Source organism: Cricetulus griseus, assembly GCF_003668045.3.
Source record: "Cricetulus griseus strain 17A/GY chromosome 1 unlocalized genomic scaffold, alternate assembly CriGri-PICRH-1.0 chr1_0, whole genome shotgun sequence".
In the NCBI taxonomy this organism is placed as follows: Eukaryota; Metazoa; Chordata; class Mammalia; order Rodentia; family Cricetidae; genus Cricetulus; species Cricetulus griseus.
In genome coordinates this window covers 274249563-274265601 of record NW_023276806.1, presented here as the reverse complement: position 1 = coordinate 274265601, position 16039 = coordinate 274249563, and the positions used below count along the sequence as shown (strand labels likewise).

The 16039-nt window shown below is 43.5% G+C and overlaps 1 non-coding gene and 1 pseudogene across 1 annotated transcript; one reads left to right on the top strand and one right to left on the bottom strand.

Moving 5' to 3' along the window:
* The first annotated feature begins 205 nt into the window (after positions 1-205).
* Positions 206-12796, top strand: LOC113832429 (annotated as a pseudogene).
* Positions 7688-7791, bottom strand: LOC113832437. Its single transcript, XR_003479708.1, has one exon. It is a non-coding gene; the product is annotated as a U6 spliceosomal RNA (small nuclear RNA).
* Positions 12797-16039: the final 3243 nt, after the last annotated feature.

Genomic DNA, 16039 nt, shown 5'->3' with positions numbered 1-16039 from the left:
TGGGTCCACCAGCACAACCACATGGCTAATCCCCTCTCCAGAGCTATGTCTACCACCTAACAAGTACATAGGTTTATAGTATGTTCAAAGAGCCCCTTTCTTCTTCCATTACTCAGTTTATCCATTTCATTAAGTATTTAACTTGGTAATACTTCTTAATGAAAAGCTGCTACACTAGCCGACGAGGCTGAAGAATACTGAAAGCATGACGGGAATCGAGGTGGGGCACTGTATGCCAACCAGGAGAGCCCACTCATCAAGTCAACAGAGACGTCTATACAAATTTAATGAGTATGAACATTCCCAGCCCATTGCAGAGGACAGGCAGGAAACCAATCCTTCCCCGATGTTTGCACAGACCATAAGAAAGGTCATGAAAAATGTGCACTGTTTACCTGTAGACACAAACCTTATGATCAACCAATTGGATCTCCAAGAAATCAGCAAGGTATTGGGAAATTAATTCCTCTAAATTGCCGATGGACCCTTTCAACTGCAATGATGTCACGAGCTCCATCACTTCTGATAGGAGTTGTGATCAACAAAAGGGGACAAATGACATCTTCCTCTTACAGACGCCTGGCTCTATCTGGTGCAGACTCCACCATCTTCAATAACCATCCTAACACACACAGTGCTGGTGGTCCACCCCAAATCCCTGAGAAGGTACCAATAAAGAACCTAAAGGTGACTCTCTAGTTCAGCCAAGTCTTTCATTAGTGATAAAAGATAGGAGATGAACACTGGAGAAAGTGGTAGCCATCGAAGCCCTTACTCAGCTCTCAGATGCTCCATCAGAAAATTCTGTGCCATGGAAGTGAGAGAAGAATGAAGACACAAATCAGAATACAGCTAGTTTGCTTCATAGTTGTAAGGCTATCATGAATTCTGTGCGAAAAGACCTCCAGGACCAAAACTCTCAAGGGAAGCATCTTCAGCACCAGGACAATGTGGTCTTCAATGGCCAGATCACAACGATCAAGTTGTTGGATAGCTCAGCTACCAACCGAGAACTTGCAAACTCATGTGAACTTTCCAATACACTTGAAGGGAGTAGGAAATGCATTGCTGGAGGCAAATGGACCCTTGTTCAACAGGCACATTATACTGAAATTGAAGAAGATGTGGCAGCTCAATTGACACAGCTTGCATCCCACATTAATTAGAATCTCACTAGTGCAGAAAGTGAGAATGCTGAATGTCCACTGGGGAGCCTTGTTTCAAAGACTATCCAGGAGAAAGGCAAGCACAACAGAAACCACCTTCAGGTATACTAACCAAACCTTGTTCTTTGGCTTTGCTGGCGGTATACAAGATCTGGAAAAACATCAAAATCGACCCCCAAAACAGAAAAGCCAATAAAGGAACCTCTAGTCCATAACCCACAGGAAAATGATAAGAGGAGCTTGCAACTAAGTACAGTAAAATGCATGACATTTGGATGTCATCCACATTTCATGATTTGGGCAGACTGGTCTACATGATGTTCCTGTTTTGCTGGGAAATATTCCTACCTTTGAGGAGATATTAACACCTGAAGCTCATAGTAGGGACACAGGCTTGAAACACAACACCCTATTTCCTCCTGTCAGTCAGATACAATTCACAAGGTACTCTGAATCAGCAAAGGAGGAAGAGAAAGTTGTCCACAGGAGTCTCTACCATCATGCCAGTTCAAGACAGAATCCAGCAGGCAGGCATTTGCAGACCTGGCAGATCGATCTCAGGTAGAGCCCAGGGTGAACCTCAGAGAGAAAGCTCACCCTCTGCCACAGCCTTCCCCTCCATCTAACCAGTGTGCTAACATGCCGGGTGCTGATAAAACACAGTTTCCCCTAGCTGCTCAAAAGAACCCTATGTATCAGATACCACCAACATTGCCTTGTACCTCTCTTGACACACCCTTTCCAGAGCTAGTATCCATCCTCAGGAAAGAGAATGTGACAAATTCCAATGGGATTACAGTTGGGATTGCAAAGTGGGAACTACAAACACCAAGCAATGGACCACTGGGGGCCGGTATCACATATCGTGCACAGGCAGATTTGAATGAGACCATCAGGAACCGCCCTAGGGAACCTGCAACATTGCTGCTACCTGGAGTGAATGACTCTGGAGAAGGACTCTGACTTTGAAGTGCTCCCCACTCCCACCCTCCCTTGGACTGTAAAGGTGAGTGGTCATTTGTGTGGCATCCACAACATGACTAAGTCTGAGTAGAAGGTGAAACCTTGGATATTTAGTTAAAAGTGAGACATCTGGTTGGGCTGCTTGAAGTGCTTGCCCTTCTCTGACGTTGTTCAGGGGTAGAGCATCCTTATGTACACTTACAGCACAGTGGAGAAACCCCAGGTGTAATTGATGCCAGTGTGCAAGCCCGGGGCTGTAAGCCAAGACTAGACATCAGGATGCATCTGTGGTTATTGGCTCACAAGCAACTCAGAGACCCAATAGGGGCTGGGGTCCAACATCTCCCCCTTTGTATATTAAAATTAGGGCCTGTCTTAGGTGACTAGGACTTTGACACCAACCTTACCCGTCAATGGAGTCATCACCAAAGCTGAAAAGAGTGCCCTGTGTTAGGTTGGCTGGCATCCTGTTGGTCTCAGCCATCATTCTTGGCCTAATTTTTCTGTAGGCTCAACCATAGTTCCCATTCTCTGTGGCCATCGAGTGGCAGATTGAACCTAGGCTTGTCTAGTGCTGAGTTGCCTTAGCAAATGAAGCACATGATAACAAGTCTTATGGCTACAAGGCCCAGAGATAAGGACCCAGCCCAATCTTAGATTAGAAGGCTTACCATCTGTAATCCTCGATGCAAAATAAACCGAGTTTGAACATTCCCAGCCCTCCAAAGAGGACAGGCAGGAAACCAATCCTTCCCCAATGTTTGCACAGACCATAAGAAAGGTCATGAAAAATGTGCACTGTTTACCTGTAGACACAAACCTTATGATCAGCAAATTAGATCTCCAAGAAATCAGCACGGTATTGGGAAATTAATTCCTCTAAATTGACATCATGACAGTTTTTGGGGTCAGTCAACATGAACTCCATCACTGCTGATGGGAGTTGTGATCAACTCAAGGAGACCAATGACATCTACTTCCAGAAGCCTGGCTCTAACTGCTGATCTGGTGCAGACTCTACCACCTTCAATAATCATCCTAACACACACAGTGCTGGTAGTCAACCACAAACCCCTGAAAGGGTACCAATAAGGAACCTAAAGGTGACTCTAGTTCAGCCAAGTCTTTCATTAGTGATAAAAGACAGGAGACTGACGGTGCAGCAAGTGGTGGCCATCGAACCCTTACTCAGCTCTGAGACTCCAGAGATTTTCTCATCATCCAAGTCAGAAGAATGAAGACACAAATCGGAGAACAGCTAGTCTGCTTCATAGTTGTAACACTATCCTGAATTCTGTGAGAAAAGACTTCCAGGACCCAAACTCACAAGGGAAGCGTCTTCAGCACAGGACACTGTGGTCTTCGATGGCCAAATCACAACGATCAAGTTGTTGGATAGTTCAGCTACCAACCAAGAACTTGCAAACTCATATGAACTTTCCAATACACTTGAAGGGAGTAGGAAATGCATTGCTGGAGGCAAATAGACCCTTGTTAAACAGGCACATTATACTTAAATGAAGATGTGGCAGTTCAATTGACTCAGCTTGCATCCCACATTAATTATAATCTCACTAATGCAGAGAGTAGGGATAATGAATGTCCACTGTGGCGCCAGGAGAAAGGCATCGCACAAGAGATACCACTTTAAGGTATACTAAACCAACCTAGTATACTGCCAGTAGAGGCAAAGAACAAGACCTGGAAAAAGCATCAACAACCCTGAAACACACATGCCGAAAAAGGAACCCCTAGTCCTTAGCTCTCAGGAAAATGATTAGCAAGAGCAGCTTCAAACTGAGTACAGTAAAACGCATGACATTTGGATATCATCCAACTTTCAATGATTTGGCCACTGTGGTCCACCTGAAGTTCCTGTTTTGCTGGGAAATATTCCTACCTTTGACCAGATACTATGTTGGTTTTGCAGATTGCCACTGATGATTCCAAAGCAGTGTGTCGCCTCAATGGTAAGTCTGGTGCCACACTCAGAACCAGCAGGCTTCTTTATAATCATGTGAATGTGAAGCCCCTGCTGCGGAAGAGACCCAAGGGGGTGTGGCAGAGATGATGTATTACTCATCCACCATCTTGGGACGGTTGATCAAGAAGCACCTTACAGTCTAATTGAAGATGGCTCAGTACAATTAACCCGGCTGGCATCTGCAATTAATTTCAATCTCACACCTCCTGAGAATGAAAATGCTGAAAGTCCAACAGGAGCCTTGCTGGAAAGACTTTAGAGCAGAAACATAGTCAGGAGAAAGGCATGGCACAACAGAACACATCTTCAGGTATACCAAAAAACTAGTATACTATACCACTAGCAGAGCCAAAAAAGAAAACACGGATAAAAGCAAAATCGACCTCCAAAACAGACAAGCCAATAAAGGAACCTCTAGTCCTTAGCTCACAGGAAAACAATTAGGAAGAGCAGCTTGCAACTAAGTACAGTAAAATGCATGATATTTGGATGTCATCCAAATTTCATGATTTGGCCAGTCTGGTCCACATGATGTTCCTGTTTTGCTGAGAAATATTCCTACCTTTGAGGAGATATTAACACCTGAAGCTCATAGTAGGGACACAGGCTTGAAACACAACACCCTATTTCCTCCTGTCAGTCAGATACAATTCACAAGGTACTCTGAATCAGCAAAGGAGGAAGAGAAAGTGGAGCCACCAGAGTCTCTACCATCATGCCAGTTCAAGACAGAATCCATCAGGCAGGCATTTGCAGACCTGGCAGATCGATCTCAGGTAGAGCCCAGGTTGAACATCAGTGAGAAAGCTCAGCCTCTGCCACAGCCTTCCCCTCCATCTAACCAGTGTGCTAAAATGCCTGGTGCTGATAAAACACAGTTTCCCCTAGGTGCTCAAAAGAACCCTATGCATCAGATACCACCAACATTGCTTGGTAGCTCTATTGACACACCCTTTCCAGGGCTAGCATTCATCCTCAGGAAAGAGAATGTGACAAATTCCAATGGGATTACAGTTGGGATTGCAAAGTGGGAACTACTTACACAAAGCAATGGACCACTGGGCCCCGGAATCACACATAGTGTACAGGCAGATTTGATTGAGACCATCAGGAGCCGTCCAAGGGAACCTGCAACATTGCTGCTACCTGGAGTGAATGACTCTGGAGAAGGACTCTGACTTGGAACTGCACTCTGAACAGTGTATTGCTGTATAGTCTTGTGCTTGCAAGAGCAACCTACCACACCAACAAATACATGAATGTACCAAACTGCAACATTAACTAGGCATGGTGGTATACTCTTTTGATCCCAGCACTCCAGAGGCAGAGTCAACTGCATTTCTGAGTTCAAGTCCAACCTGGTCTATAGAGAGAGTTCCAGGAGTGCCAGGGTTGCCTTAAAAACAAACAGATTTCAACTATGGCATTCCAAGAATTTTTTTCTTTTTTGTGTTTTTTGAGACAGGGTTTCTTTGTGTAGCTTTTGTGGAGCCTGTCCTGGAATTCACTCTATAAACCAGCCTAGCCTGAAACACACAAAGATCTACTTGCCTCCCATCCTGAGTGGTGGGATTAAAGGGGTTTGCCACCACAGCCTGAACCAACAATATTGTTTCTGGTCTATTCTTTTTTTGTCTTTTAGTTTTTCTGTATTTATTTTATGTGAGTGAATGTCTTATCTGAATGTATGAAAATGCACAACATGTGTACCTGGTACCCACAGACGCCAAAGGAAACCATCCAGTCCACTGTAACTGGAGTTAGAGATGACTTTGAGTCACACCTGTCTCTCCAGCACATAGTTTTAAATTTTCAAAATTAATCTGTTTCTGGTGCTAGGAAGATAGCTAAGCAGTTAAGAGCACTGGCTGCTCTTCCAAAGGAGCTGGGTTCAATTCCCAGAACCCACAGGGTAGATCACAACTGTCTGTAACTCCAGTGACCTGACACCCTCACACAGATATACATGCAGGCAATATCAACACACAGAATAAAATTAAAAATAAATATAAACGATTAATCTGTTTTATTTTATGTATATGACTACTTTGTGTGCATGTATGTCTGTATACCAATGGTGTACCTGGTGCCCCTGGAGGTCAGAAATGGATATCAGATCCTGTGGAACTGGAGTCATGGATGATTGTGAGCCACCATGGGATTGTTAGGATCTGAACCCAGGTCCTCTGCAAGACTGACTAGAGCTCTTAAGGACTGTGCAGTCACTCACACTGAGCCATCACTTCAGTCTGTGTTTGTTTTGTTTTGTTTTGTTTGGACAGGGTCTTATGGAACCCCAGCTGGCTTTGAAATCATTATATAACCCAAGATGATCTTTTGTTTTGCTTTGATTTATTTTGTTTTTGGAGACAGGGTTTCTCTGTGTTATAACCCTGGCTGTCTTTCTTTTCTTTTCTTTCTTTCTTTCTTTCTTTCTTTCTTTCTTTCTTTCTGTCTTTCTTTTTTTTTACACTGTTGGTAAGTCTTTTGATTATTTGGTTTTTCAAGACAGGGTTTGTCTATGTAACAGCCCTGGCTGTCCTGGAACTCACTCTGTTGACCAGGGTGGCCTTGAACTCATAAGAGATCTGTCTACCTCTGCCTCCCAAGTACTGGGATTAAAGGTGTGTGTCACAACTTCCTAGCCACCCTGGCTTTCTGGGAACTAGCTCTTGTAGACCAGGCTGGCTTCAAACAAAGAGATCTGCCCCAAATAAAATCGTCAACTCTGGCCACTCCTGCCTCTAACTCCAGAGCAAATTTTCTTGCCATATCCTAGTTTGTTTCACTTGCTTCTGAAAGGCAAAAATAGGGGTGACTGCCCACCACCTAACTCAAGATTTAGTAATTTGCTAGGAAGTAGTCCAGAGGCTTTACTTACTTAAGATGGGAAGGGTGAAGATATTGAGCTGGAGGAGCAGATGCAGAGGCTACTTGGAAGCCTGAGGAGTCATGAAGCTTCCTTCCTTCCATTCTCTCTCTGGGCCTACCACCTTTCCCAATCTACCTCAGTGCACAAACTCAGAAAAAAATTCTGCAGCTCAAAGCTTTTGAAGGGTCCCAATTAGTAAATTGTTAGAAGGGACTAAAGGTTCAAATCCAGGAATCTGCCTGCTCCTCTGCAAACCATTCCTTCCCAGAGGTTATGGGTGCCCCTCCTTGAAGCTCTTCTTTAACATAAACTCCCCAGTGATTAACACGATTATTCAGAATAACTAAAGACACTCCTTCTACTCAGGAAACTCCTGCAGGTTTTGAGAGTCAGGAACAGAATCTGGAACTAAACCACAAAGGCACAATCCTAAAAACAAGTTTTCTCTTTCAGGTTCCAAAATCGCTATGGGTGGGAAGGGTGAGTGGCGATGTAACCCTGTGCCATGCTTGTCTGGTGTGTCATCGGTCCTCAGTTCAGTCCTTGAATGGGTAGCAAGTTTGAGGCCAGCCTGGGTTACATGAGACCTTATGTTTTTCTATAAAAAAACAGCTGACTGACACAAGCAGATTGAGAAGGCTCAGCAGATTCATGGCATTTTGCCTCAGTTTCCCTGCAGGTGACCATTAGCAGGGGGAAGAGCAAAATATGGAACACTTCATGAATTTCGGGGTCATCCTTGCACAGGATCCATGCTAATTTGCTTTAGATTGTTCCAAAGTCAGCAAGACACCTAGTTTAAAATAAACATACCTATGCCATGCCGGATGTGGAGGTCCATGCTTTTAATCCAGGGAGACAGAAGCAGGAGTGTCTCTGTGAGCATCTTGGTCTGCACAGAACTGTTCAAGCCAGCCAGGGCTATAAGTCCAAGTCTGTATTAAAACTTTAGGTTTACCAGAAGAATGTGTCAGTTAAATTAAAAAATAATCATGAGAGAAAAACCAGAAGAATGAGTAAATTAAATTCAAACCTTAGGGTTTACATGTTTGTGGTGACACATACCTTAGTTCCAGCACTTGGAAAACTGAAGCTGGGGGATCACTGTAAATTTGAGGCCAGTCCAGTCTACAGAGCCAGGCTCCAAAGCTACATAGAGAAACCCTATCTTGAAAAACAAACAAACAAACAAAAAATCAAAAGAGGAACACAAAGGGATATAGGACTATACACATGTAGTTCATTGCTTGCATGGCATGCAAAAGGCTGTCAGTTAACCACACATGAAAAATTAATAAGGCAGGGAGGAGAGCCGGGAGGTGGTGGTGCACACCTTTAGACCCAGCACTCAGGTGGCAGAGGCAGGTGGATCTCTTTGAGTTTGACATCAGGACAGCCTCCAAAGCCACAGAGAAACCCCGTCTTGAAAAACAAACAAACAAACAAACAACAACAAAAAAGGCAGGAAGGGATCAGGGCTCACACCTTTAGACCCAGCAGTTAGGAGACAAATATGAAGTAAGTGTAGTGTTGAAAGCAAGCCCTTGTCTCAAACCTAAATAAATAAGGGCTAGCAAGATGATTCCATGGGTCAAGTTACTTGTTGCTAACACTGATGGCCTGAGTTTGATTCCCAGAACCCACACATGGTGGAGGGAGAGAACTCACTCTTCCTCTGAGCTGCAACCTACCCCACACATCATCAGTATGGTTTTTCTTAATAAGTAAAAAGATCCAGGCAGTGGTGACTGTTAGATCCCCGGAAAACTCAGTTATCCTGGGTCCCAGGCCACGACCTTGGTCACCCCAATCACCAGGCAGATTCGAGAGTTTGCTGCAAAGTGCATGAGGCTTTATTGGTTTTTTTTTTTTTTTTAACGATAAGCCCATGTTAGCTCAGGTCTTTCACCCACCCGCCATGGCTGATGGCTGGCAAAAGACCACTCGAACCGGCTGCTGATTGATCTTGTAGGGAAGCATAAGGGGAGTGTCTAGGGGTACGTAGATGCTCAGGATTGGTGTGCCCTACAGGCTTGGAGGGCTTGCCCTGTGTTGATTGGCCAACTGGTTGTTGTGGCCCATAGGCCTTCCCGGGGTGTTTGCTATGCTTTGTGTGTCATTGCTGTGTGCTTGTCGGTAAAGTACACCCAGGGTCGTAAAGCATAGCGCCACCAGCTAACTTCTGATTGTTTCCTTGTCATGAGGCAGGCATCTGACCTCTAATGACTAAGACAAGGTCATAGCGAGCACGTGTTACTGTCATGGCTGCCAAAATGGGGGACTGGTCCCTTCAGTGACATATGTCTTTAATCCCAGCACCAGAGAGGCACAGGCAGAAAGATCTCTTTCAGTTGGAGGCCAGCCTGGTCTACAGAGTGAATTCCAGTATATCCAGGACTGTTTAACAGGGAAACCATGTTCGCACACGTGTGAGTGTCTGTGTGTGTGTGTGTGTGTGTGTGTGTGTGTGTGTGTGTATGGTGTGTGTGTGTCTGTGTTTTGGGCGGGGCATGTAAAAAAACAGGACTTATGCTGTGAGTTGGTGGCACAGGCTTTAATTCCCAGCACTTGAGAGGCAGAGGCAGGCGGATCTCTGTGAGTTCGAGGCAGCCTGGTCTCCAGATCGAGTGCAGGGATAGGCTCCAAAGCTACACAGAGAAACCCTGTCTCGAACCAGTCTCCCCCCCCACCCAAGAAAACCGGTCTTGGAGGTTCATGCCCATACTTCTAGTATTTGAGGAGATGGAAGCAGGAGTACAGATTCCAGATCATCCCTAGCTGTTTGAGGCTAGTCTAGGAGACATGCACTGATGTCTCCAAAGAACAGTCACACTAACACACAAGGGTACATTTACTGAATAGGAACACACATGATATTTAATGAGATGGAGAGATGGACCAGCAGTTGAGAGCTTTCCTTGCCTTCCTGAGGACCTGCTATTATTTCCAGCAACTACATGGTGGCTCACAACTATCCTTAACTCCCCAAAAGGCAATCAAATGGGTTTCTTGCTTGTTTTCCCCTTCCCTTCCTTAAAGATAATAAAGTCTACCTCACCTGAAGTTTCTTGCTTCCTTCACACTGGGCATGCTCTCTACCAGGTCCCCTTGCCTGCACTATATAATTGCTTATTATCTTGCAACCTCCAGCCAGTTTCTGGACACTTAATTGAAACAGTTCTATTGTTTCCTTGAGACAAGGTCTGACTATGGAGTTCAGGTTGGCTTAGAACTCTGTTTATAAACCAAGATGGCCACAAACTCAGTGATCCCCCTCCTCTGCCTCCTGAGTACTCAGTGGGTGTAAAGACAGGAATCACGATACCCAGCCTACTTATTCTTAACCCACTAATGAATGAGAACTCTTTTCTTCTTTATGGTCTCCTTAACCCCCTTTTTCATTAGTTTCTTCTCTCCTGTTCTTCCCAGTGTTTTTCTTCTTTATCTGTATGTTTGTCTGTTTATGTGTACTATTGGATCCCCTGCAGCTCTTTGCTCTCCACCTTGTTTGAGGCAGGGTTCCTTTATTATTTGCAGCGGCATATGCCAGCATCTTTCCCTCAAGCTCAAGTGATTCTCCTGTCTGGATCTCCCTCTTGAAGTAAGAGCATTGGGATTGCAGAAGTCAGCTGCCGACTGCACCCAGCTGTCCATGGGCTCTAAGGATTCAAACTCAGGTTTTCACAGTTGCTCATCAAGTGATCTACCCATTGAGCTATCTTCCCAGTCCCCCCCCTCTCTCTAAAGATTTTATTTATTATATATACAATGCTTTGGCTGCATGGATGCCTGCAGGCCGGAGGAGGGCACCGGATCTCATTATAGATGGTTGTGAGCCACCATGTGGTTGCTGGGAATTGAACTCAGGACCTCTGGAAGAGCAGTCAGTTTTCTTAACCTCTGAGCCATCTCTCCAGCCCCCTCAGTCTCTTTTTAAAACATTTTTTTAAACATAGGGTCTTATGGAGCCCATGCTAGGCTCAAACTTGTTATGTACTGAAGAAAATGTTGAATTTCTGACGCTCCTACCGCATTTCCCAAGGGTTAATGTTATGGGCCTATGCAACCACACCTAGATACTCACTTTTTCTTTTTCATTTATTTGTTTGTTTTTTCTTTCTTTATTTTTTGTTTTGTTTTTGATTCCTGGCTGTCTTGGAACTCAATATGTAGACCAGGCTGGCTTTGAATTCACAGAGATCTTCCTGCCCCTGCTCCTAACTGGAGTGCTGGGGTTAAAGTTGTATGCTACAACTGCCCGGCTTAAGGTCTCAATTGAAGTCTTTGGTGTCTCCCCACCTTACACATGAAACTTACCCTCTTTCTTTTGCATCTCTCTTAACTCCAGGCATACTCCTTGTACATTAAAAACAGCTGGAAGCTTTGTAGGAAGTTGCCCTTGTATTTTCCCATCCTTCTGGTACTGGGGATGGAATCCCAGGCTTTGTGCATGGTGGAAAACTCTGCACCACTGAAATACTCTGCCGGTTCTCTTTTCCTCATTTCTGAGTCTTGAATGTGTAATAGAAGACTTGAGACAAGTAAGGTTCATGACAATGCTTATTAAAATCAGATATGAATTGCTGCATGGAGCCTCACACCAACAATCCCAGGACTCTGGAGGTGGAGTCAAGAGGATCAGGCATTCAGGTCCTCCTCACAATCATAGGAGGTTCAAGTCCTGCCTCAACTAATGAAACCCTATCTCAACAAAACAAACTAGCAAGCCTGGAAGTGGTGGCACACACCATGAATCCCTGTACTTGGGAGGCAGAGGCAGGTAGATCTCTGTGAGCTCAAGTCCAGCCTGGTCTATATAGTGAGTGACAGGGCAGCCAGAGATGTTACACAGCGAACCCTGGTTCCAAACAAAAAAAGCTAGGAGGTTGAAAAGCGAAGACCACTAAGGCACTGCTGTTCTCTCCAGCTCTGATCCACTCCTGTATTAGAGGAGTGGTCCAATAGCAGCAGCCTGTGTCTGCTGTTAATCATATCAGCTAGAATAAAACCACAACCACAATTTGAGCCAAATGTGAAGCAAGCTCAATTTTTTTGATTGAGGTACACCCAAGAATTGGCCATGATTGCCCCCTAAACCCTAGTTTTTTAAAAAAATTATGTATACACTGTTCTGCATGCATGTATCCCTGCAGGCCAGAAGAGGGCATCAGATCTCATTACAGGGGGTTGTGATCCATTCTGTGGTTGCTGGGAATTGAACTCAGGTCCTCTGGAAGTCCAGGTATTGTTCTTAGACACTGAGCCATATCTCCAGCCACTCTTGGGTCCCTTTTATGGCGTATAATAACAAGCAGTTTAACAGAAGGGAAAACAAAAAATCACAAAGTCCCCACTCAAAAACAAATCAAGGTCATGCGCTGGGGAAGGTCAGGTTCCAGGAAACAGAGCAACTTAACTCTCACAGTAAATAGAAATCTACTTTAAAAAAAATAGCATGCTGGCTTCTGCCTTCAAAATGGAGTCAGGCAGGTTCCTCAGTGCCTCCCTCCTGAGTAGACCAGAGGCCTCATCTAAACAGCCTTTCTGTAGTAAGTCCCCTCTCCAGGTGGCCAGATAGAAATTCCAGACCAGTGTTGTTTCTGGGGACACTGACCCAACAGTCAAGTTTATTGAAGCTAGGGCCCCTGTAGTTGGTGTGACTGGATCAGGGGCTGTTATTGGAATGGTGCTTGGTAGTCTGATTAGTATCTGTGATGGGAACCTTTCTCTAAAGCAACAGCTCTGGACTTTGCCCCATCTGAGGCCATGGGGCTTTTCTATTTGATTGTCTCCTTCCTAATCCTTTTGTGATCCCATGTAAGGCCACATGAAGTAAATGCTCCTTACCTGATATTTTGACTCCATTCCAGTCCTGCTGCTGGAGTGTATTAACTTTTACCATTGAACAACATTTCTCTAAACAAAAAAAAATTCAGTTCCCTTAAATTATTTATTGAAGCAGGAGATACAGCTCAGAGATATGGAGAGAGTGGACAGCCTTGTCTTGTTCCTGATTTTAGAGGAAACGCTTTGAGTTTCTCTCCATTTACTTTGATGTTGGCTATGGTTTGCTATATATTGCGTTTATCATGTTTAGATATGTTCCTGTTATTCCTGTTCTCTCCAAGATCTTTATCATGAAAGGATGTTGGATTTTGTCAAAGGCTTTTTTAGCATCTAGTGAGATGATCATGTGGTTTTTCTTTTTCAGTTTGTTTATATAGTGGATTACATTGGTGGATTTTCGTATGTTGAACCATCCTTGCATCCCTGGGATGAAGCCTACTTGATCATGGTGGATGATTTCTCTGATGTGTTCTTGGATTCGGTTGGCCCATATTTTATTGAGTATTTTAGCATCGATGTTCATGAGGGATACCGGTCTGTAGTTCTCTTTCTTAGTCATATCTTTGTGTGGCTTGGGTATCAAAGTGATTGTAGCCTCGTAGAAAGAGTTTGGCAATATCCCATCTGCTTCTATTGTGCGGAACAGTTTGAGGAGTACTGGAATTAGCTCTTGTTTGAATTTCTGGTAGAATTCTGCAGTGAAGCCATCTGGCCCTGGGCTTTTTTTGGTTGGGAGGCTTTTGATGACTGCTTCTATCTCATTAGGGGTTATAGGTCGATTTAAACTGTTTATCTGATCTTGATTTAATTTTGGTAAGTGATATTTATCCAGAAAGCTGTCCATTTCCTTTAGATTTTCCAATTTTGTGGAATACAGGTTTTCAAAGTATGACCTAAAGATTCTCTGGATTTCCTCAGTGTCCGTTGTTATATCCCCCTTTTCATTTCTGATTTTGTTAATTAGCATGCTCTCTCTCTGCCTTTTGGTTAGTTTGGCTAGAGGTTTGTCTATCTTATTGATCTTCTCAAAGAACCAACTCTTTGTTTCATTGATTCTTTGTACTGTTTTCCTAGTTTCTACTTTGTTGATTTTGGCTCTCAGGTTGATTATTTCCTGGAGTCTACTCCTCCTTGGTGTGTTTGCTTCTTTTTGCTCTAAAGCTTTCAGTTGTTCTGTCAATTCTCTAATGTGACTTTCCTCCAGTTTCTTCATGTGAGCACTTAGTGCTATGAACTTCCCTCTTAGCACTGCTTTCCGGGTATCACATAAGTTCAGGTATGTTGTGTCTACATTCTCATTAAATTCTAGGAAGTCTTTTATTTCTTTTTTTTATTTCTTCCTCAACCCAGGAATGGTGCCATTGGGTGTTATTCATTTTCCACGCAAATGTAGGTTTTCTGCAATTTGTATTGCTGTTGAATTGTAGCTTTAATGCATGGTGGTCTGATAAGATACAGGGGGTTATTTCAATACTTTTGTAACTGTGGAGGTTTGCTTTGCTGCCAACTATGTGGTCAATTTTTGAGAAGGTTCCATGTGGCGCTGAGAAGAAGGTATATTCTTTTGTGTTTGGATGGAATGTTCTATAGATATCTGTTAAACCCAGTTGTGTCATAACTTCTGTCAGATCCTTTGTTTCTTTGTTAAGTTTCTGTCTAGTGGTTCTGTCCAATGGTGTAAGGGGGGTGTTGAAGTCTCCTACTATAAGTGTGTGTGGTTTTATGTGTGGTTTGAGCTTTAGTAATGTTTCTTTTACAAATGTGGGTGCTTTCGTATTAGGGGCCTAGATGTTCAGGATTGAGACTTCATCTTGATGGACTTTTCCTGTGATGAGTATGAAATGCCCTTCTTCATCTCTTTGGATTGCTTTCAGTTTAAAGTCTAATTTGTTAGATATTAGGATTGCTACCCCAGCTTGTTTCTTGAGCCCATTTGATTGGAAATTTTTTCCCCATCCTTCTACTCTGAGGTATCGCCTGTCTTTGAAGTTGAGGTGTGTTTCTTGTAAACAGCACAAGGATGGATTCTGTCTTCGTATCCATTCTGTTAGTCTATATCTTTTTATGGGTAGGTTAAGACCATTGACATTTAGGGATATTAATGTCCATTGTTCATTGGTTCTTCTTTGTTTTGGATTTATTGTTGGTGGTATCATTGCGTGTGGATTTTGCCCTCCTGTTTCTTTTTGTGTTTGGTAAAATTAGATTATCTATTGCCAATGTTTTTGTGAGTGTAGTTATGTTCATTGGGTTGGAGTTTTCCTTTCAGATCCTTCTGTAGTGCTGGATTTGTGGATATGTATTGTTTAAATCTGTTTTTGTCGTGGAATATCTTGTTTTCTCCATCTATAGTGATTGAAAGTTTTGCTGGGTACAGTAGTCTGGGTTGACATCCATGCTCCCTTAGTGCTTGTAGGGTATCTATCCAAGATCTTCTTACTTTCAGAGTTTCCAATTATTCTTTTCAGGTTTCTTTACTTTATGTGTAGGAGAGTTTTTTCCTTTCTGTATGTCTGTATACTGCGTGTGTGTTTGGTGTCCAAAGAAGTCAGAAGAGGGAATTGAGTTCCCTGGAACTGGAGTTCCAGATGGTTGTGAGCCATCACGTGGGTGATGAGAACTGAACCCTGATCTTCTGCATGAGCAGCAAGTGCCTTTACCTGCTGACCTGTGTCTATAGCCTCTTTAAAAGATTTTATTTGGTGGGGCAGTGCTAGCTCATGCCTTTAATCCAAGTACTCAAGAGGCAGGTAGATCTCTGTGAGTTTGAGACGAGCCTGGTTTATAGAGTGAGTTCCAGGATAGCCAGGATTATTATATATAGAAACCTTGTTTTGGATAACAAAACAAAATTTTGTTTATTATATGAAGGAAGGATCATATAGGTCCCCCAAGTTGGCCTCAAACCCCAAAGTTGAGAAACCCTCCTTCTCTTCCTTGCATTTCTGAACCACAAATTGACAGGTTTGTGATGCCAAATACTGTTTGTTGCTATCATTTCTTTAAAATCGTGATGTCTATTGGAAGATAACCTTAAAAGAACACTCTAGATCCTGTCAGGTGTGGTGGCATCCACCTTTCATTGTAGCATTGACATGTTAAGTGTCACCTTGCCAGCCATGATAAAAACTGTCTGTGGTGTAACCTTGAGCTATGTCTTTAACAGAACGAGTTCCTGTAGCTGGAGATTCTGCTCTGTTGGAAGAG